We start from the raw sequence: 22705 nt of genomic DNA on the forward strand, positions 1-22705 counted from the left end.
TTGGGCCATTCTTTCGTCTGTTTCCTTGTGCTACCTCGCTAACACGGGAGACAGCAACAAAGTATAATAAAAAAGAAAATAATGTCTGTGTATGTGTATATTTAATGTATGTGTGACTCATGGTGAGGTGCATGAGAATTGGTGGAATGCATGCATAGTGCCATTATACAAAGGCAAAGGGGATAAAGAGGAGTGCTCAGATTGCAAAAGTATAAGTTTGTTAAGTATTCCTGGGAAATCATACGGGAGGGTACTGATTGAGAGGGTGAAGGCATGTATAGAGCATCAGATTGGGGAAGAGCAGTGTGGTTTCAAAATGGTGGAGGATGTGTGGATCAGGTGTTTACTATGAAGAATGTATGTGAGAAATACTTAGAAAAGCAAATGGATTTGTATGTAGCATTTATGGATCTGGAGAAGGCATGTGATAGAGTTGATAGAGATGCTCTTTATAAGGTATTAAGAATGTATGGTGTGGGAGGCAAGTTGCTAGAAGCAGTGAAAAGTTTTTATCGAGGATGTAAGGCAAGTGTACGTGTAGGAAGAGAGGAAAGTGATTCGTTCTCAGTGAATGTGGGTTTGCGGGAGGGGTGCATGATGTCTCTATGGTTAATTTGTTTATGGATGGGGTTGTTAGGGAGGTGAATGCAAGAGTTTTGGAGTGAAGGGCAAGCATGTTGTCTATTGTGGATGAGAGAGCTTGGGAAGTGAGTCAGTTGTTGTTTGCTGATGGAACTAGGGAAGCAGAAGTGAGTCACAGGGTGGGGGAGGGGTGAAAGTTCTGGGAGCGTTGAAAAATATGTGGAATGTGAGAACATTATCTTGGAAAGCAAAAATGGGTATGTTTGAAGGAATAGTGGTTCCATCAATGTTATATGGTTGTGAGGCGTGAGTTATAGATAGAGTTGTGTGGAGGAGGGTGGATGTGTTGGAAATGAGATGTTTGAGGACAATATATAGTGTGAGATGGTTTGATTGAGTAAGTACTGAAAGGGTAAGAGAGATGTGTGGTAATAAAAAGAGTGTGGTGGAGAGAACAGAATAGGGTGTTTTGAAATGGTTTGGTCACATGGAGAGAATGAGTGAGGAAAGATTGACAAAGAGGATATATGTGTCAGAGGTGGAGGGAACGAGAAGTGGGAGACCAAATTGGAGGTGGAAGGATGGAGTGAAAAAGATTTTGAGCGATCGGGGCCTGAACATGCAGGATTTTAAAAGGTGTGCAAGGAATAGAGTGAATTGGAACGATGTGGTATACTGGGGTGGACGTGCTGTCAATGGATTGAAGCAGGGCATGTGAAGCGTCTGGGGTAAACTATGGAAAGTTTGTGGATGTGGAAAGGGAGCTGTGGTTTTGGTGCATTATACATGACAACTAGAGACTAAGTGTGAACGAATGTGGCCTTTTTTGTCTTTTCCTAGTGCTACTTCGCGCACATGCGGGGGGGGGGGTGTCATTTCATCTGTGGCAGGGTGGCGACAGGGATGAATAAGGGCAGCAAGTATGAATTATGTACATGTGTATATATGTATATTTCTGTGTATGTATACATAAGTATACATTGTAATGTATAGGTATGCATATGTGCGTGTGTGGACGTGTATGTATATGCATGTGTATGTGGGTGGGTTGGGCCATTCTTTCGTCTGTTTCCTTGCGATACCTTGCTAACGTGGAAGAAAGTGACAAAGTATAATAAAGATAGAAAATATAATGTGTAAGTATATATATATATATATATATATATATATATATATATATATATATATATATATTTATTTATTTTTTATTATACTTTGTCGCTGTCTCCCGCGTTTGCGAGGTAGCGCAAGGAAACAGACGAAAGAAATGGCCCAACCCCCCCCCCCATACACATGTATATACATACGTCCACACACGCAAATATACATACCTACACAGCTTTCCATGGTTTACCCCAGACGCTTCACATGCCTTGATTCAATCCACTGACAGCACGTCAACCCCTGTATACCACATCGCTCCAATTCACTCTATTCCTTGCCCTCCTTTCACCCTCCTGCATGTTCAGGCCCCGATCACACAAAATCCTTTTCACTCCATCTTTCCACCTCCAATTTGGTCTCCCTCTTCTCCTCGTTCCCTCCACCTCCGACACATATATCCTCTTGGTCAATCTTTCCTCACTCATTCTCTCCATGTGCCCAAACCATTTCAAAACACCCTCTTCTGCTCTCTCAACCACGCTCTTTTTATTTCCACACATCTCTCTTACTCTTACGTTACTTACTCGATCAAACCACCTCACACCACACATTGTCCTCAAACATCTCATTTCCAGCACATCCATCCTCCTGCGCACAACTCTATCCATAGCCCACGCCTCGCAACCATACAACATTGTTGGAACCACTATTCCTTCAAACATACCCATTTTTGCTTTCCGAGATAATGTTCTCGACTTCCACACATTTTTCAAGGCTCCCAAAATTTTCGCCCCCTCCCCCACCCTATGATCCACTTCCGCTTCCATGGTTCCATCCGCTGACAGATCCACTCCCAGATATCTAAAACACTTCACTTCCTCCAGTTTTTTTCCATTCAAACTCACCTCCCAATTGACTTGACCCTCAACCCTACTGTACCTAATAACCTTGCTCTTATTCACATTTACTCTTAACTTTCTTCTTCCACACACTTTACCAAACTCCGTCACCAGCTTCTGCAGTTTCTCACATGAATCCGCCACCAGCGCTGTATCATCAGCGAACAACAACTGACTCACTTCCCAAGCTCTCTCATCCCCAACAGACTTCATACTTGCCCCTCTTTCCAAGACTCTTGCATTTACCTCCCTAACAACCCCATCCATAAACAAATTAAACAACCATGGAGACATCACACACCCCTGCCGCAAACCTACATTCACTGAGAACCAATCACTTTCCTCTCTTCCTACACGTACACATGCCTTACATCCTCGATAAAAACTTTTCACTGCTTCTAACAACTTGCCTCCCACACCATATATTCTTAATACCTTCCACAGAGCATCTCTATCAACTCTATCATATGCCTTCTCCAGATCCATAAATGCTACATACAAATCCATTTGCTTTTCTAAGTATTTCTCACATACATTCTTCAAAGCAAACACCTGATCCACACATCCTCTACCACTTCTGAAACCACACTGCTCTTCCCCAATCTGATGCTCTGTACCTGCCTTCACCCTCTCAATCAATACCCTCCCATATAATTTACCAGGAATACTCAACAAACTTATACCTCTGTAATTTGAGCACTCACTCTTATATATATATATATATATATATATATATATATATATATATATATATATATGTTGATGTGTATGTATATGTGCATGTATGTGCATTTATTTTTGTATGTATATGAGTGGATGGGTCATTCTTCATCTGTTTCCTGGTGCTTCTTCACTAATGAGGGAAATAGCTATTAGGGAAGTAGTGCAAATGACAGGGAGATGTAGTAAAGAAAGTAGCAGGAGGTCAAGAAAAAGGTTTAAGAGGTGAAAAAGAGGGCAAATGAGAGTTGGGACATGAGAGTATCATTAAATTTTAGGGAGAATAAAAAGATGTTTTGGAAGGAGGTGAATACAGTGCGTAAGACATGAGAACAAATGGGAACATTAGTGAAGGGGGCAAATGGGGACGTAGTAACAAGTAGTGGTGAAGTGAGAAGATGGAGTGAGTATTTTGAAGGTTTGTTGAATGTGTTTGATGATAGAGTGGCAGATATAGGGTGTTTTGGTTGAGGTGGTGTGCAAGTGAAAGGGTCAGGCAGAATAGTTTGGTAAACAGAGAAGAGGTAGTAAAAGCTTTGCGGAAGATGAAAGCCGGCAAGGCAGCGGGTTTGGATGGTATTGCTGTGGAATTTATTAAAAAAGGGGTGACTGTATATTTGACTGGTTGGTGAGGATATTCAGTGTATGTATAGTTCATGGTGAAGTGCCTGAGGATTGGTGGAATGCATATATAGTGCCATTGTACAAAGGCAAAGGGGATAAAGTTGAGTGTTCAAATTACAGAGGTATAAGTTTGTTGAGGACTCCTGGGAAATTATATGAGAGGGTATTGATTGAGAGGGTGAAGGCATGTACAGAGCATCAGATTGGGGAAGAGTAGTGTGGTTTCAGAAGTGATAGAGGATTTGTGGATCGGGTTTTTGCTTTGAAGAATCTATGTGAGAAATATTTAGAAAAATAAATGGATTTATATGTAGCATTTATGGATCTGGAGAAGGCATATGATAAGAGTTGATAGAGATGCTGTGTGGAAAGTATTAAGAGTATATGGTGTGGGAGGTAAGTTGCTAGAAGCAGTGAAAAGTTTTTATTGAGGATGTAAGGCATGTGTACGTGTAGGAAGAGAGGAAAGTGATTGGTTCTCAATGAATGTTAGTTTGTAATAGGGGTGCGTGATATATCCATGGTTGTTTAATTTGTTTATGGATGGGGTTCTTAGGGAGGTGAATGCAAGAGTTTTGGAGAAAGGGGCAAGTATGCAGTTTGTAATGGATGAGAGGGCTTGGTAAGTGAGTCAGTTGTTGTTCGCTGATGATACAGCGCTCGTGGCTGATTTGGGTGAGAGACTGCAGAAGCTGGTGACTGAGTTTGGTAAAGTGTGTGAAAGAAGAAAGATGAGCGTAAATGTGAATAAGAGCAAGGTTATTAGTTTCAGTAGGATTGAAGGACAAGTAAATTGGGAGGTAAGTTTGAATGGAGAAAAACTGGAGGAAGTGAAGTGTTTTAGATGGAACCATGGTAGTGGAAGTGAGGGGAGGGGGCTAAGGTTCTGAGAGCATTGAAGAATGTGTGGAAGGCAAGAACGTTATCTCGGAAAGCAAAAATGGGTATGTTTGAAGGAATAGTGGTTCCAACAATGTTATATGGTTTTGAGGCATGGGCTATAGATAGGGTTGTGCGGAGGAGGGTGGATGTGTAGGAAATGAGAAGTTTGAGGACAGTATGTGGTGTGAGTAAGAGAGATGTGTGGTAATAAAGAGTGTGATTGAGAGAGTTGAAGAGAGCATAATGAAATGTTTTGGTCACATGGAGAGAATGAATGAGGAAGGATATATGTGTCAGAGGTGGAGGGCACGAGGAGAAGTGGGAGACCAAATTGAAAGGTGGAAGGATGGAGTGAAAAAGATTTTTAGCGATCGGGACCTTAACATACAGGAGGGTGAAAGGTGTGCAAGCAATAGAATGAATTGGAACTATGTGGTATACCAGGGTCGACATGTCGTCAATAGATTGAACCAGGGCATATGAAGCGTCTGGGGTAAACCATGAAAAGTGTTGTGGGTCCGGGATGTGGAGAGGGAGATATGGTTTCAGTGCATTACACATGAAAGCTAGAGACTGAGTATGAACGAATGTGACCTTTGTTGTCTTTTCCTAGCACTACCCCCCACGCACGCGGGGTCGGGGGGTGCCATTTCACGTGTGGTGGGGTGGCAGCAGGAATGGATGAAGGCAGCAAGTATGAATATGTACATTTGTATATATGTATATGTCTGTGTATATATATGTGTATATACATTGAAATATATAGTTATGTATATGTGAGTGTGTGGGAATTTATGTATATACATCCCCTGGGGATAGGAGAGAAAGAATACTTCCCACGCATTCCTCATCTGTCGTAGAAGGCGATTAAAAGGGACGGGAGCGGGGGTCCAGAAACCATCCCCTCCTTGTATTTAACTTTCTAAAAGGGGAAACAGAAGAAGGAGTCAAGCGGGGAGTGCTCATCCTCCTCGAAGGCTCAGATTGGGGTGTCTAAATGTGTGTGGATGTAACTAAGATGAGAAAAAAGGAGAGATAGGTAGTATGTTTGAGGAAAGGAACCTGGATGTTTTGGCTCTGAGTGAAACGAAGCTCAAGGGTAAAGGGGAAGAGTGGTTTGGGAATGTCTTGGGAGTAAAGTTAGGGGTTAGTGAGAGGACAAGAGCAAGGGAAGGAGTAGCACTACTCCTGAAACAGGTGTTGTGGGAGTATGTGATAGAGTGTAAGAAAGTAAATTCTAGATTGATATGGGTAAAACTGAAAGTCGATGGAGAGAGATGGGTGATTATTGGTGCATATGCACCTGGGCATGAGAAGAAAGATCATGAGAGGCAAGTGTTTTGGGAGCAGCTGAATGAGTGTGTTAGTGGTTTTGATGCACAAGACCGGGTTATAGTGATGGGTGATTTGAATGCAAAGGTATACATGGGGTGCTCAGTGTTGTAAATGGAAATGGTGAAGAGCTTGTAGATTTATGTGCTGAAAAAGGACTGGTGATTGGGAATACCTGGTTTAAAAAGCGAGATATACATAAGTATACGTAAGTAAGTTGGAGAGATGGCCAGAGAGCGTTATTGGATTATGTGTTAATTGATAGGCACGCGAAAGAGAGACTTTTGGATGTTAATGTGCTGAGAGGTGCAACTGAAGGGATGTCTGATCATTATCTTGTGGAGGCGAAGGTGAAGATTTGTAGGGGTTTTCAGAAAAGAAAACAGAATGTTGGGGTGAAGAGAGTGGTGAGAGGAAGTGAGCTTGGGAAGGAGACTTGTGTGAGGAAGTACCAGGAGGGTATGAGTACAGAATGGAAAAAGGTGAGAACAAAGGAGGTAAGGGGAGTGGGGGAGGAATGGGATGCATTTAGGGAAGCAGTGATGGCTTGTGCAAAAGCTGCTTGTGGCATGAGAAGTGTGGGAGGTGGGTTGATTAGAAAGGGTAGTGAGTGGTGGGATGAAGAAGTAAGATTATTAGTGAAAGAGAAGAGAGAGGCATTTGGACGATTTTTGCAGGGAAAAAATGCAAATGAGTGGGAGATGTATAAAAGAAAGAGGCAGGAGGTCAAGGGAAAGGTGCAAGAGGTGAAAAAGACGGCAAATGAGAGTATCATTAAATTTTAGGGAGAATAAAAAGATGTTTTTGAAGGAGGTAAATAAAGTGCGTAAGACAAGGGAGCAAATGGGAACTTCAGTGAAGGGGGCTAATGGGGAGGTGATAAGTAGTGGTGATGTGAGAAGATGGAGTGAGTATTTTGAAGGTTTGTTGAATGTGTTTGATGATAGAGTGGCAGATATAGGGTGTTTTGGTCGAGGTGGTGTGCAGAGTGAGAGGGTTAGGGAAAATGATTTGGTAAACAGGGAAGAGGTAGTAAAAGCTTTGCGGAAGATGAAAGCCGGCAAGGCAGTGGGTTTGGATGGTATTGCAGTGGAATTTATTGAAAAGGGGGGTGACTGTATTGCTGAGTGGTTGGTAAGGTTATTTAATGTATGTATGATTCATGGTGAGGTGCCTGAGGATTGGCGGAATGCTTGCATTGTGCCATTTTACAAAGGCAAAGGGGATAAGAGTGGGTGCTCAAATTACAGAGGTATAAGTTTGTTGAGTATCCCTGGTAAATTATATGGGAGGGTATTGATTGAGAGGGTGAAGGCATGTACAGAGCATCAGATTGGGGAAGAGCAGTGTGGTTCCAGAAGTGGTAGAGGATGTGTGGATCAGGTGTTTGCTTTGAAGAATGTATGTGAGAAATACTTAGAAATGCAAATGGATTTGTATGTAGCATTTATGGATCTGGAGAAGGCATATGATAGAGTTGATAGAGGTGCTCTGTGGAAGGTATTATGAATATATGGTGTGGGAGGCAAGTTATTAGAAGCAGTGAAAAGTTTTTATCGAGGATGTAAGGCATGTGTACGTGTAGGAAGAGAGGAAAGTGATTGGTCCTCAGTGAATGTAGGTTTGCGGCAGGGATGTGTGATGTCTCCATGGTTGTTTAATTTGTTTATGGATGGGGTTGTTAGGGAGGTGAATGCAAGAGTTTTGGAAAGAGGGGAAAGTATGCAGTCTGTTGTGGATGAGAGAGCTTGGGAAGTGAGTCAGTTGCTGTTCGCTGATGATACAGTGCTGGTGGCTGATTTATGTCAGAAACTGCAGAAGCTGGTGACTGAGTTTGGTAAAGTGTGTGAAAGAAGAAAGTTAAGAGTAAATGTGAATAAGAGCATGGTTATTAGGTGCTGTAGGGTTGAGAGTTAAGTCAATTGGGAGGTAAGTTTGAATGGAGAAAAACTGGAGGAAGTGAAGTGTTATAGATATCTGGGAGTGGATCTGGCAGTGGATGGAACCATGGAAGCGGAAGTGAATCATAGGGTGGGGGAGGGGTCGAAAATTCTGGAAGCCTTAAAGAATGTTTGGAAGTCGAGGACATTATCTCGGAAAGTAAAAATGGAATAGCGGTCCCAACAATATTGTATGGCTGCGAGGCGTGGGCTATGGATAGAGCTGTGCACAGGAGGGTGGATGTGCTGGAAATGAGATGTTTGAGGGCAATATGTGGTGTGAGGTGGTTTGATCATGTAAGTAAAGTAAGGGTAAGAGAGATGTGTGGGAATAAAAAGAATGTGGTTGAGAGAGCAGAAGAGGGTGTTTTGAAATGGTTTGGTCACATGGAGAGAATGAGTGAGGAAAGATTGACAAAGAGGATATATGTATCAGAGGTGGAGGGAACGAGAAGTGGGAGACCAAATTGGAGGTGTAAAGATGGAGTGAAAAAGATTTTGAGTGATCGGGGTCTGAACATGCAGGAGGGTGAAAGGCGTGCAAGGAATAGAGTGAATTGGAATGATGTGGTATACCGGGGTTGACGTGCTGTCAGTTGATTGAACCAGGGCATGTGAAGCATCTGGGGTAAACCATGGAAAGTTGTGTGGGGCCTGGATATGGAAAGGGAGCTGTGGCTTCGGTGCATTATTACATGACAGCTAGAGACTGAGTGTGAATGAATGGGGCCTTTGTTGTCTTTCCTAGCGCTACCTCGCACACATGAGGGGGTAGGGGGTTGTTATTCCATGTGTGGCGAGGTGGTGATGGGAATGAATAAAGGCAGACAGTATGAATTATGTATATGTGTATATATGTATATGTCTGTGTGTGTATATATATGTGTACATTGAGATGTATAGGTATGTATATTTGTGTGTGTGGACGTGTATGTTTATACATGTGTATGTGGGTGGGTTGGGCCATTCTTTTTTCGTCTGTTTCCTTGCACTACCTCGCAAACGCGGGAGACAGTGACAAAGCAAAATGAATATAAATAAATAACATGTTTATGTGGGTAGGTTGGGCCATTCTTTTGTCTGTTTCCTTGCACTATCTCACTAATGTGGGAGACAGTGACAAAGTATTATAAATAGATAATAGATAAAAAAACATTTTTTAGGAGGTAAATAACATGCATAAGACGAGAACAAACAGGAATATTGGTGAAAGGGGCAAGTGGGGAGGTTATAACAATTAGTGATGAAGTGAATAGGAGATGGAGTGAGTATTTTGAGTGTTTGTTGGATGTGTTTGATGATAGAGTGGCAGATAGGGTGCTTTGGTCGGGCTGGTGTGCAAAGTGAGAGGGTCAGGGTGAATGATTTGGTAAATAGAGATGAGGTAGTGAAAGCTTTGCTGAAGATGAAATCTGGCAAGATGGCAGGTTTAAATGATATTGCAGTGGAATTTATTAAAAAAGAAGGTGACTGTGTTTTTGATTGGTTGGTAAGGATGTATGTATGGATCATGGTGAAGTGCCTGAGGATTGGTGGACTGCATGCATAGTGCCATTGTACATAGGCAAAATGGAGAAAGGTGAGTGTTCAAACTACAGAGGCATAAGTTTGTTGAGTATTCATGGGAAATTGTATGGGAGGATATTGATTGAGAGGGTAAAGGCATGTACAGAGCATCAGACTGGGGAAGAGCAGTGTGGTTTCTGAAATGGTAGGGGATGTGTGGATCAGGTGTTTGCTTTGAAGAATGTATGTGAGAAATACAGGTACGCCACCAAATTTCTGGCAACTGATGGTTCAGTACCTCCTTTAGTCTGGACAAAATTACGTGAAGGAACTTGAAATTACCACAGCCACCAGATTAGTTTACTGGGTGGCCACAGATGGCGTTGTGTGTAGGGCGCACCTATTTACATTCTTTACACTGCACTTATTAGTGGTAAAACCACAATTCTGTGAGATTCTTAGCTTATTTTGCTTAAATTTAACCCTAGCTATGGCTTCTAAGACATATAAGAGTGTCAGTCATGGTGTCAAATGTAAACACCGGTCCATATCGATCCAACATAAAGTAGTATTGTTGAAAAAAATTTACAGTGGTGTATTGGTGCATAAGCTGTGTGACATCTACAGTTTTGGTTTGTCAACAGTTTATGATATAAAGAAGCAAAGGAAGAAAATATTGAAATTCTATGCAGATGGCGATTCCAAGAAGCAAATGACAATTAGAAAAACTATGAATGATTGTAAAAGCACTGAGCACGATCGAGTTATGATGGAATGGTTATGACAGTGTCGGATTGATTGAGTGGACTTGTCAGGTAGCATGATAATGAACCAGGCTAAGTTGTTCCATAAAGACTTAAATTACAACATGAGTGTAACTATAGTGAAGGATATCTTCAATGATTCCATAAATAAAGTGTGCTGAGAAAAGTGGTCTGCAAACCATGAAGGAGCTGCCTAGTATGTGGTCAAATTTGCAAAACTCGTTGCTGACGAGCACCTCAGTCCTGAGCAGGTGTATAATGTATTTTATTTATTTATTTAACGTTCATTTATTTATTTCGCTTTGTCGCTGTCTTCCGCATTAGCGAGGTAGCACAAGGAAACAGACGAAAGAATTGGCCCAACCCACCCACATACACATGTATATACATACACGTCCACACACGCAAATATACATACCGATACATCTCAATGTACACATATATGTACACACACAGACATATACATATATACACATGTACATAATTCATACTGTCTGCCTTTATTTATTCCCATCGCCACCTCGCCACGCATAGAATAACAACCCCCTCCCCCCTCATGTGTGCGGGGTAGCGCTAGGAAAAGACAACAAAGGCCCCATTCGTTCACACTCAGTCTCTAGCTGTCATGTAATAATGCACCAAAACCACACCTCCCTTTCCACATCCAGGCCCCACAGAACTTTCCATGGTTTACCCCAGACGCTTCACATGCCCTGGTTCAATCCATTGACAGCACGTTGACCCCGGTATACCACATCGTTCCCATTCACTCTATTCCTTGCACGCCTTTCACCCTCCTGCATGTTCAGGCCCCGATCACTCAAAATCTTTTTCACTCCATCTTTCCACCTTACATTTAATATTTGTTTAATTTAGATTTTTGGCTCTCCATGGTATATTTTAGACACATGGAGGTGTATGATTAGTGGGTTAGAGGTGTGTTGATGAATTATTATTACATGACCATGGTTGGTGCAGTAAAATGGTTAATCCGGTAAGGCTTTGGAACCAAGAGTGCCAGAAAATTGGTGGTGTACCTGTACTTAGAAATACAAATGGATGTGTATGTAGCTTTTATGGATCTGGAGAAGGCATATGATAGGGTTGATAGAGATACTTTGTGGAAGGTTTTGAGAGTATATGGTGTTGGAGGTAAGTCACTAGAAGCCGTGAAAATTTTTTACCAAGGATGTAAGGCATGTGTACGAGTAAGAAGAGAGGAGAGTGATTGGTTCCCAGTGAATGTTGGTTTGCGGCAGGGATGTGTGATGTCCCCATGGCTATTTAATTTGTTTATGGATTGGGTGGTTAGGGAGGTTAATGCAAGAGTTTTGGTGAGAGGGGCGAGTATCCAGTCTGTTGTGGATGGGAAGGCTTGGGAAGTGAGTCAGTTGTTGTTCACTGATGATACTGCTCTGTTGGCTGATTCATGTGAGAAATTGCCGAGGTTGATGACTGAGTTTTGAAAAGTGTGTGAAAGGAGAAAGTTGAGAGTAAATGTGAATAAGAGCAAGGTTATTAGGTTCAGTAGGGTTGAGGGACAAGTTAATTGGGATGTAAGTTTGAATGGAGGAAAATTGGAGGAAGTTAAGTGTTTTAGATATCTGAGAGTGGACTTAGCAGCGGATGGAACCATGGAAGCGGAATTGAGTCATAGGGTAGGGGAGGGGGTTCTAGGAGCAATGAGGGATGTGTGGAAGGCGAGAACGTTATCTCGTAGAGCAGAAATGGGTATGTTTGAAGGAATAGCAGTTCCAACAGTGTTATATGGTTGCGAGGCATGGGCTTTAGATAGGGTTGTATGGAGGATGTTGGATGTGTTGGAAATGAAATGTTTCAGGACAATATGTGATGTAAGGTGGTTTGATCTGATAAGTAATGAAAGGGTACGAGGGATGTGTGGTAATAAAATGAGTGAGGTTGAGAGAGCAGAAGAGGGTGTGTTGAAATGGTTTGGACATATGGAGAGAATGAGTGAGGAAAGATTGACAAAGAGGATATATGTGTCAGAGGTAGAGGGAACTAGGAGAAGCAGTAGACCAAATTGGAGATGGAAAGATGGAGTGAAAAAAGATTTTGAGTGATGGGGTCTTGAACATACAGGAGGGTGAAAGGCGTGCAAGGAATAGAGTGAATTAGAACAGTGTGGTATACCAGGGGCGACATGCTGTCAATTCCCTCCTTTGTTATTTGAAATTTGAAAAGTTTTCTTAATATGGAGGTGCTATTTTCAGAAAACTTTGATAGGACCTCAAAATCAGTGTTTACAGAAAATGAATTATTGTTTTCTTCCTCATCAGCCATGGATGTCATTCATATCTAATGTTTCTCTACTGTATGGAAACATTTTAGATTTCATTCTTCTTTGCAGATATCTGGAAAAGCAGGCATTCCTGGAGAGGGCTGATCTCAGACAGTTTGAAATTGAGAGGGCTATGAGAATGAATAAAAGATCTAATAGATGAAGAGCGTAAGTGAAAATGCTGCTGTAACAGGTTTAGTATATTTGAGGTTAATTTAGATCATGTATGCTGACTGTATCAGACGTTTCAGTAAGGACTGGTACTTCCCTGTAATGCCACAGTCTAATTTTTGTAATTTTATTTGTAACAAGCTATTATTCTTTATTATTATTATAGTTTGTCGCTGTCTCCCGTGTTAGTGAGGTAGCGCAAGGAAGCAAATGAAAGAATGGCCCAACCGATCCACGTACACATGTATATACATACATGTCCACACATGCACATATACATGCCTATCCATTTCAACATATACTTATATATACATACACAGACATATACATATATACAAATGTACATAATTCATACTTGCTGCCCTTATTCATTCCTGTCGCCACCCCTCCACACATGAAATGACAACACCCTCCCCCCACATGCGCGTGAGGGAAAGACAACAAATGCCACATTCGTTCACACTCAGTCTCTAGCTGTCATGTATAATGCACCGAAACCACAGTTCCCTTTCCACATCCAGGCCCCACAAAACTTTCCATGGTTTACTCCAGACACTTCACATGCCCTGGTTCAATCCATTGACAGCACGTTGACCCTGGTATACCACATCGTTCCAGTTCACTCTATTCCTTGCATGTCTTTTACCCTCCTGCATGTTTAGGCCCTGATCACTTGAAATCTTTTTCACTCAATCTTTTCACCTATAATTTGATCTCCCACTTCTCCTCGTTCCCTCCACCTCTGACACATATATCCTCTTGGTCAATCTTTCCTTACTCATTCTCTCCATGTGACCAAACCATTTCAACACTCCCTCTTTTGCTCTCTCAACCACACATTTTATTACCACACATCTCTCTTACCCTATTATTACTTACTTGATCAAACCACCTCACACCACATATTGTCCTCAGACATCTCATTTCCAATACATCCACCCTCCTTTGCACAACTCTACCTATAGCCCACGCCTCACAACCATATAACATTGTTGGAACCACTATTCCTTCAAACACCCATTTTTGCTTTCTTAGATAATGTTCTCACCTTCCACACATTTTTCAACGCTCCCAGAACTTTCGCCCCCTCCCCCACCCTGTTACTCACTTCCGCTTCCATGGTTACATCCGCTGCCAAATCCACTCCCAGATATCTAAAACACTTCACTTCCTCCAGGTTTTCTCCATTCAAACTTATCTCCCAGTTGACTTGACCCTCAACCCTACTGTACTTAATAACCTTGCTCTTATGCACTTTCACTCTCAACTTTCTTCTTTCACACACTTTACCAAACTCAGTCACTAGCTTCTGCAGTTTCCCACCTGAATCAGCCACCAGCACTGTATCATCAGTGAACAACAACTGACTCACTTCCCAAGCTATCTCATCCACCACAGACTGCATACTTGCCCCTCTCTCCAAAACTCTTGCATTCACTCCCAACAACCCCATCCATAAACAAATTAAACAACCATGGAGACATCATGCACCCCTGCCGCAAACCGACATTCACTGAGAACGAATCACTTTCCTTTCTTCCTACTTGTACACATGCCTTACATCCTCGATAAAAATTTTTCACTGCTTCTAACAACTTGCCTCCCAATCTATATATTCTTTATACCTTCCAAAGAGCATCTCTATCAACTCTATCATATGCCTTTTCCAGATCCATAAATGCTACATAGAAATCCATTTGCTTTTCTAAGTATTTCTCGCTTACATTCTTCAAAGCAAACACCTGATCCACACATCCTCTACCACTTATGAAACCACTCTGCTCTTCCCCAATCTGATGCTCTGTACATGCCCTCATCCTCTCAATCAATACCCTCCCATATAATTTCCCAGGTATTCAACAAACTTATACCTCTGTAATTTGAGCACTCACCTTTATCCCCTTTGCCTTTGTACAATGGCACTATGCATGCATTCCACCAATCCTCAGGCACCTCACCATGAGTCATACGTACAATGAATATCCTCACTAACCAGTTAACAACACTGTCACCCCCTTTTTTAATAAATTCCATTGCAATACCATCCAAACCCTCTGCCTTGCCAACTTTCATCTTCTGCAGAGCTTTTACTACCTCTTATCTGTTTACCAAATCATTCTTCTTAACCCCCTCTCTTCGCACACTACCTCGACCAAAACACGCTATATCTGCCACTCTTATCATCTAACACATTCAACAAACCTTCAAAATACTCACCCCATCTCCTCACATTACCACTACATGTTATCACCTCCCCATTAGCCGCCTTGACCGATGTTTCCATTTGTTCTCTTGTCTTTCGCACTTTATTTACCTGAGAGTTAGGGTGAGAGAGTATCATTAAATTTTAGGGAGAATAAAAAGATGTTTTGGAAGGAGGTAAATAAACTGCATAAGACAAGGGAACAAATGGGCACTTCAGTGAAGGGGGCTAATGGGGAGGAGATAACAAGTAGTGGTGATGTGAGAAGGAGATGGAATGAGTATTTTGAAGGTTTGTTGAATGTGTTTGATGATAGAGTGGCAGATATAGGGTGTTTTGGTCGAGGTGGTGTGCAAAGTGAGAGGGTTTGGGAGAATGATTTGGTAAACAGAGAAGAGGTAGTAAGAGCTTTTCGAAAGATGAAAGCCGGCAAGGTAGCAGGGTTTAGATAGTAATGCAGTGGAATTTATTAAAAAAGGGGGTGACTGTATTGTTGACTGGTTGGTAAGGTTATTTAATGTATGTATGATTCATGGTGAGGTGCCTGAGGATTGGCGGAATGCTTGCATAGTGCCATTGTACAAAGGCAAAGGGGATAAGAATGAGTGCTCAAATTACAGAGGTATAAGATTGTTGAGTATTCCTGGTAAATTATATGGGAGGGTATTGATTGAGAGGGTGAAGGCATGTACAGAGCATCAGATTGGGGAAGAGCAGTGTGGTTTCAGAAGTGGTAGAGGATGTGTGGATCACGTATTTGCTTTGAAGAATGTATGTGAGAAATACTTAGATAAGCAAATGGATTGGTTTGTAGCATTTTTGAATCTGAAGAAGGCATATGATAGAGTTGATAGAGATGCTCTGTGGAAGGTATTAAGAATATATGGTTTGGGAGGCAAGTTGTTAGAAGCAGTGAAAAGTTTTTATTGAGAATGTAAGGCATGTGTACGTGTAGGAAGAGAGGAAAGTGATCGGTTCTCAGTGAATGTTGGTTTGCAGCAGGGGTGTGTGATGTCTCCATGGTTGTTTAATTTGTTTATAAATGGTGTTGTTAGGGAGGTGAATGCAAGAGTTTTGGAAAGAGGGGCAAGTATGCAGTCCCTGGTGAATGAGAGAGCATGGGAAGTGAGTCAGTTGTTGTTCACTGATGATACAGCGCTGGTGGCTGACTTGGGTGAGAAACTGCAGAAGCTGGTGACTGAGTTTGGTAAAGTGTGTGAAAGAAGAAAGCTGAAAGTAAATGTGAATAAGAGCAAGGTTATTAGGCACAGTAGGGTTGAGGGACAAGTCAATTGGGAGGTAAGTTTGAATGGAGAAAAACTGGAGGGAGTGAAGTGTTATAGATATCTGGGAGTGGATTTGGTAGCAGATGGAACCATGGAAGCGGAAGTGAATCATAGGGTAGGGGAGGGGTCGAAAGTTTTGGGAGCATTGAAGAATATGTGGAAGTCGAGAACGTTATCTTGGAAAGCAAAAATGGGAATGTTTAAAGGAATAGTGGTTCCAACAATGATATATGGTTGCGAGGCGTGGGCTATAGATAGAGTTGTGCAGAGGGTGGATGTGCTAGAAGTGAGACATTTGGGGACAATATGTGGTGTGAGGTGGTTTGATCAAGTAAGTAATGAAACAGTAAGAGAGATGTGTGGTAATAATAAGAGTGTGGTTGAGAGAGCAGAAGAGGGTGTTTTGAAATGGTTTGGTCACATACAGAGAATGAGTGAGGAAAGATTGACAAAGAGGATATATGTGTCAGAGGTGGAGGGAATGAGGAGAAGTGGGAGACCAAATTGGAGGTGGAAAGATGGAGTGAAAAAGAGCTTGAGTGATTGGGGCCTGAACATGCAGGAGGGTGAAAAGCATGCAAGGAATAGAGTGAATTGTAACGATGTGGTATACCGGGGTTGACATGCTGTCAATGGATTGAATCAGGGTATGTGAAGCATCTGGGGTAAACCATGGAAAGTTTTGTTGGGCCTGGATGTGGAAAGGGGGCTGTGGTTTCAGTGCATTATACATGACAGCTGGAGACTGAGTGTGAACAAATGTGGCCTTTGTTGTCTTTTTCCTAGCGCTACCTCACGCACATGCGGGGGGAGGTGTTGTTAATTCATGTGTGGCGGGGTGGTGACGGGAATGAATAAGGGCAGACAGTATGAATTATGTACAAGTGTATATATGTATATGTCTGTGTGTGTATACATATGTATACGTTGAGATGTATAGGTATGTATATGTGTGTGTGGACGTGTATGTATATATATGTGTATGTGGGTGGGTTGGGCCATTCTTTCGTCTGTTTCCTTGTGCTACCTTGCTAACGCAGGAGACAGTGACAAAGTATAATACATAGATATAAATATATTCATTCCCCTTCATGAACAAGAAAAATTTAATCTCCATCATTGTAAGTAGATTTTAAATTTCATTATGTAGTTACCTTTTCTTGTTATGAGTCAGATAGCAAGTTAAGGCTACAGTGGTGTATCATACTTTTCTTACCTATGTTTTTTTAGTCAGAGAGGAAGCTTAGGCTACTATAGTTTCTCACGGCATTCATAGTTATGCAATAAATGTAAAATTTTTCCAATAATGCACTGTGTGTTATCTTCCTCTTTTTCTCATTGGACTGTTGTTTCCTTGACAGATATTTTAAGAATTAGTGGAAGTCAGTATCATAAAATTCTGATTACCACACAAACTATATTAGTGACAAACATAAGGATTTGCACATAGTTTAAGAGGGGAAGTCACTGCTTTTTCCATCCTTTGATATCAGCAAGCACTGGAACAGTTTCGTTTATATGGCCAGACATTAAGACTATGGCTTTGCTGACACTTTTATTCTGCACTATACTAAGAGTCTTCACTCTTAAACTAACTCTCAGATTTACACTATGCAGTTCCATCTCTGGATCTGATCTAGTGACTGCTGGACCTCACTTTGGTTCAGCCTTATCGAGATGTCAAGTGCCTGAAACATGTTGCAGTACTTTTGACCTTGGACTCAAGGGGCTGATAAATATGCTAGAAGTATGTCACAGGTAATCATTCCCCATGGACAGGTGTATGATCAAGAGTTTGTAACACTGCCCGTGTATAGGATTTTGTCATCCCAACAAATCACATTATATGCAGGAACTGTCCTCAAATATTTAGCAACAGACATTCAAGAAGGGTACCAAATAGACAAAATATACTCATTACATGAAGTTTCTCAGTTCGCTGACAACAAACCCATGTGGAATCACTACATTTCTGGTTTAGGGGTCCATCTAAAATGGCCTTTGGTTTATGTCTCTCCACTGCTGCAGGAGATGACTCCTTAGCCTCCTGGAGATGTTTTGGGGATTATGTACACATTCCCACCCAGCACATTTACCTCTACTGCTAAAGGGGCTGACACCTCAGTTACTATTCTTGCCTTCTCCTTTTGAGTGATGGCCTGGTTGTAGTGATGCAACCAGTCTGCATATATCACCTTCAGCTTAGGCCATGTTATTCCCTGCATGCAAAATATCACATCAGACCCCCTCTCCACCATATGGTGTGATTCTCCTTGGTTATCAGCTTAAGTAACATCGTCCTCTCCTAGCAAGAATGGTACAATCATAACGATGATTGAAATGATATGGATAATTTAAAAGCATACATTTGTTTTTACACCCTTTCCAAAGCCTCTGGATGTATTCAGAACAATCCCTACAAAGGAAAAAAAAATTGTCTACCCAATTCTCAGTTTGAACTCTAAGCTATATCACTTTAAGCTTCAGTGCATACCATTGTTCAAAAAATGCAAAATTGGATTGTAAGAATCCATTCAAACCAGAAAAGTGTCGAATTCTTCTGGTCTTCTGAATGTATTGGTATTATTAGTAATGAAGTAGCAAATGCTGAGGCTAAAGAAGCTTTTTTCCATCAATCTGTACATGAGAGTCTTAACATGCAATGATTTTATTGGCAGAATGAATAATTAAGTTAGATGTAGATGGCAAGCTAGAGACTTGAAAGCCCAAAAGAATAACATACTACAGAGAGTTAGAAAAAAGGTGTTAAATTATGGGATTCCTCTTTCAACAAAAATCTTCAAATGAAGATTGCTCATACTTTATTAATCCATGGTCACCTGATGGAGAGGAGACTTGCTCCAATATGTGACACCTGCAGTTGCAGTGTTACTTTGGAACAAATACTAATGGGAATGGTAAGAATCATAAATGAATCATATAATGACAGTAGAAGAAATAAAAGTTTTAATGTAATTGTAGATGATAATGTAAGTAGACTGATGAACTTTTTCAAAGACATTGCAATATTTTTTTTTATTATTATTTTACTTTGTCACTGTCTCCTGCATTAGCGCAAGGAAACAGATGAAGGAATGGCCCAACCCACCCACATACACATGTATATACATACACGTCCACACACGCAAATATACATACCTATACATCTCAACGTATACATATATATACACACAGACATATACATATATACACATGTACATAATTCATACTGTCTGCCTTTATTCATTTCCATCGCCACCCCGCCACACATGAAATAAAAATCCCCTCCCCTGTCATGTGTGCGAGGTAGCGCTAGGAAAAGACAACAAAGGCCACATTCGCTCACACTCAGTCTCTAGCTGTCATGTAGTAATGCACCAAAACCACAGCTCCCTTTCCACATCCAGGCCCCACACAACTTTCATCGGTTTACTCCAGACGCTTCACATGCCCTGGTTCAATCCATTGACAGCACATCAACCCTGGTATACCACATCATTCCAATTCACACTATTCCTTGCATGCCTTTCACCTTCCTGCATGTTCAGGCCCCGATCACTCAAAATCTTTTTTCACTCCATCTTTCCACCTCCAATTTGGTCTCCCACTTCTCCTCATTCCCTCCACCTCTGACACATATATCCTCTTGGTCAATCTTTCCTCACTCATTTTCTCCATTTTACCAAACCATTTCAAAACACCCTCTTCTGCTCTCTCAACCACACTCTTTTTATTACCACACATCTCTTACCCTATTATTACTTACTCGATCAAACCATCTCACACCACATGTTGTCCTCAAACATCTCATTTCCAGCACATGCACCCTCCTCCGCACAACTCTATAGCCCACGCCTCGCAACCATATAACATTGTTGGAACCATTATTCCTTCAAACATTCCCATTTTTGCTTTCCGGGATAATGTTCTCGACTTCCACACATTCTTCAATGCTCCCAGAATTTTCGCCCCCCTCCCCTACCCTATGATTCACTTCCACTTCCATGGTCCCATTCGCTGCCAAATCTACTCCCAGATATCTAAAACACTTCACTTCCTCCAGTTTTTCTCCATTCAAACTTACCTCCCAATTGACTTGTCCCTCAACCCAACTGTACTGAATAGCCTTGCTCTTATTCACATTTACTCTTAGCTTTCTTCTTTCACACACTTTACCAAACTCAGTCACCAGCTTCTGCAGTTTCTCACCTGAATCAACCACCAGCTCTGTATCATCAGCGAACAACAGCTGACTTACTTTCCAAGCTCTCTCATCCACAACAGACTGCATACTTGCCCCTCTTTCCAAAACTCTTGCATTCACCTCCCTAACAACCCCATCCATAAACAAATTAAACAACCATGGAGACATCACACACCCCTGCCGCAAACCTACATTCACTGAGAACCAATCACTTTCCTCTCTTCCTACACGTACACATACCTTACATCCTCGATAAAAACTTTTCACTACTTCTAACAACTTCCCCTCCCAATCCATATATTCTTTATACCTTCCAAAGAGCATCTCTATAAACCCTCTATCATATGCCTTTTCCAATCCAAAATGCTACAAAGAAATCCATTTGCTTTTCTAAGTTTTTCTCCTTACTTTCCCTTCCCAAAGCAAACACCTGATCCACACCCCCTTTTAACCACTTTGAAACCACCCCCTTTTCCCCCAATCTGATGCTCTGTACATGCCCTCATCCTCTCAATCAATACCCTCCCATATAATTTCCCAGGTATTAAACCCAAACTTAAAACCTCTGTTTTTTGGGAGCACTCCCCTTTTTATCCCCTTTGCCTTTGTACAATGGCACAATGCATGCTTTCCCCCCAATCCTCGGGGCACCTCACCATGAGTCATACGTACAATGAATATCCTCACAAACCAGTTAACAACACTGTCACCCCCTTTTTTAAAAAATTTCCCATTCCCAATACCATCCAAACCCTCTGCCTTGCCAACTTTCATCTTCTCAGAGCTTTTACTACCTCTTTCTTTTTACCAAATCATTTTTCTTCCCCCCTCTCTTCGCACATTTAACCCTCGCCCAAAAAAAAACGCTATATCTGCCACTCTTATCATCTAACACATTCAAAAAACCTTAAAAATACTCACCCCATCTCCTCACTTTACCACTACATGTTATCACCTCCCCATTAGCCGCCTTGCCCCGATGTTTCCTTTTGTTCTCTTGTCTTTCGCATTTTATTTACCTGAAGTTAGGGTGAGAGAGTATCAAAAATTTTAGGGAGAATAAAAAGATTTTTTTGGAAGGGGGTAAATAAACTGCATAAGACAAGGGAACAAATGGGCACTTAAAGTGAAGGGGGCTAATGGGGAGGAGATAACAAGTAGTGGTGATGTGAGAAGGAATGGAATGAGTTTTTTTTGAAGGTTTGTTGAATGGGGTTTGATGATAGGGGGTGGCAGATATAGGGTTTTTGGCCCCGGGGTGGTGTGCAAAGTGAGGGGGTTTTTGGGAGAATGTTTTGGGGTAAACAGAGAAGAGGTATAAAGTTTTTCGAAAGATAAAGCCGGCAAGGAAAGCGGGTTTAGATAGAAAATGCAGTGGAATTTTTTTAAAAAAAGGGGGGTGACTTTTATTGTTGATGGTTGGGAAGGTTATTTAATGTATGTATGATTCATGGTGAGGTGCCTGAGGATTGGCGGAATGCTTGCATAGTGCCATTGAAAAAAGGCAAAGGGGGTAAAATGAGTGCTCAAATTACAGAGGTATAAGATTGTTGAGATTCCTGGTAAATTATATGGGAGGGTATTGATTGGAGGGTAAGGCATGTACAGAGCATCAATTGGGGAAGAGCCAGTGTGGGGTTTCCCGAAGGGTAGAGGAAGTGTTTGGAAACACGTATTTGCTTTGAAGAATGTATGTGAGAAATACTTAATAAGCAAATGGAAGGTTTGTAGGGATTTTTGAAAACTGAAAAAGGCATTTTGATTTGAGTTGATAGAGATGCCCTGTGGAAGGGGATTAAAAAATATATGGTTTTTGGGGGGCAAGTTGTTAGAAACAGTGAAAAGTTTTTATTGGAATGTAAGGCATGTGTACGTTAGGAAGAGAGGAAATGAAACCGGGTTTTCCCGTGAATGTTGGTTTGCAGCAGGGGGGGTGGGGGATTCTCCATGGTTGTTTAATTTGGGTTTTTTAAATGGTGTTGTTAGGGAGGTGAATGCAAGAGTTTTGGAAAGAGGGGGAAAATATGCAGGGCCTGGTTTAATGAAAAGAGCAGGGGGAAATGATCAAATTTTTTGTTCACTGATGATACAGCGTGGTGGCTGACTTGGGTGAGAAACCCCGCAGAAGCTGGTACTGAGTTTTTTGGGAAAGTGTGTGAAAGAAGAAAGCTGAAAGTAAAAATTTA

General features: G+C 41.5%; 1 protein-coding gene and 1 long non-coding RNA gene across 2 annotated transcripts in view; one reads left to right on the plus strand and one right to left on the minus strand.

Annotated features, from left to right (window-relative positions):
* Positions 1–22705, minus strand: part of Yeti (yeti) — a 361198-nt gene that overhangs the window by 174919 nt on the left and 163574 nt on the right. The window lies entirely within an intron of this gene.
* Positions 12705–22705, plus strand: part of LOC139745877 (uncharacterized) — a 28745-nt gene continuing 18744 nt past the window's right edge. The window contains exon 1 of the long non-coding RNA XR_011712010.1: positions 12705–12823. This is a non-coding gene — a long non-coding RNA (uncharacterized lncRNA). The remainder of the gene's footprint in view (positions 12824–22705) is intronic.

The sequence above is a fragment of the Panulirus ornatus genome, chromosome 63 (assembly GCF_036320965.1).
Source record: "Panulirus ornatus isolate Po-2019 chromosome 63, ASM3632096v1, whole genome shotgun sequence".
Taxonomy (NCBI): Eukaryota; Metazoa; Arthropoda; class Malacostraca; order Decapoda; family Palinuridae; genus Panulirus; species Panulirus ornatus.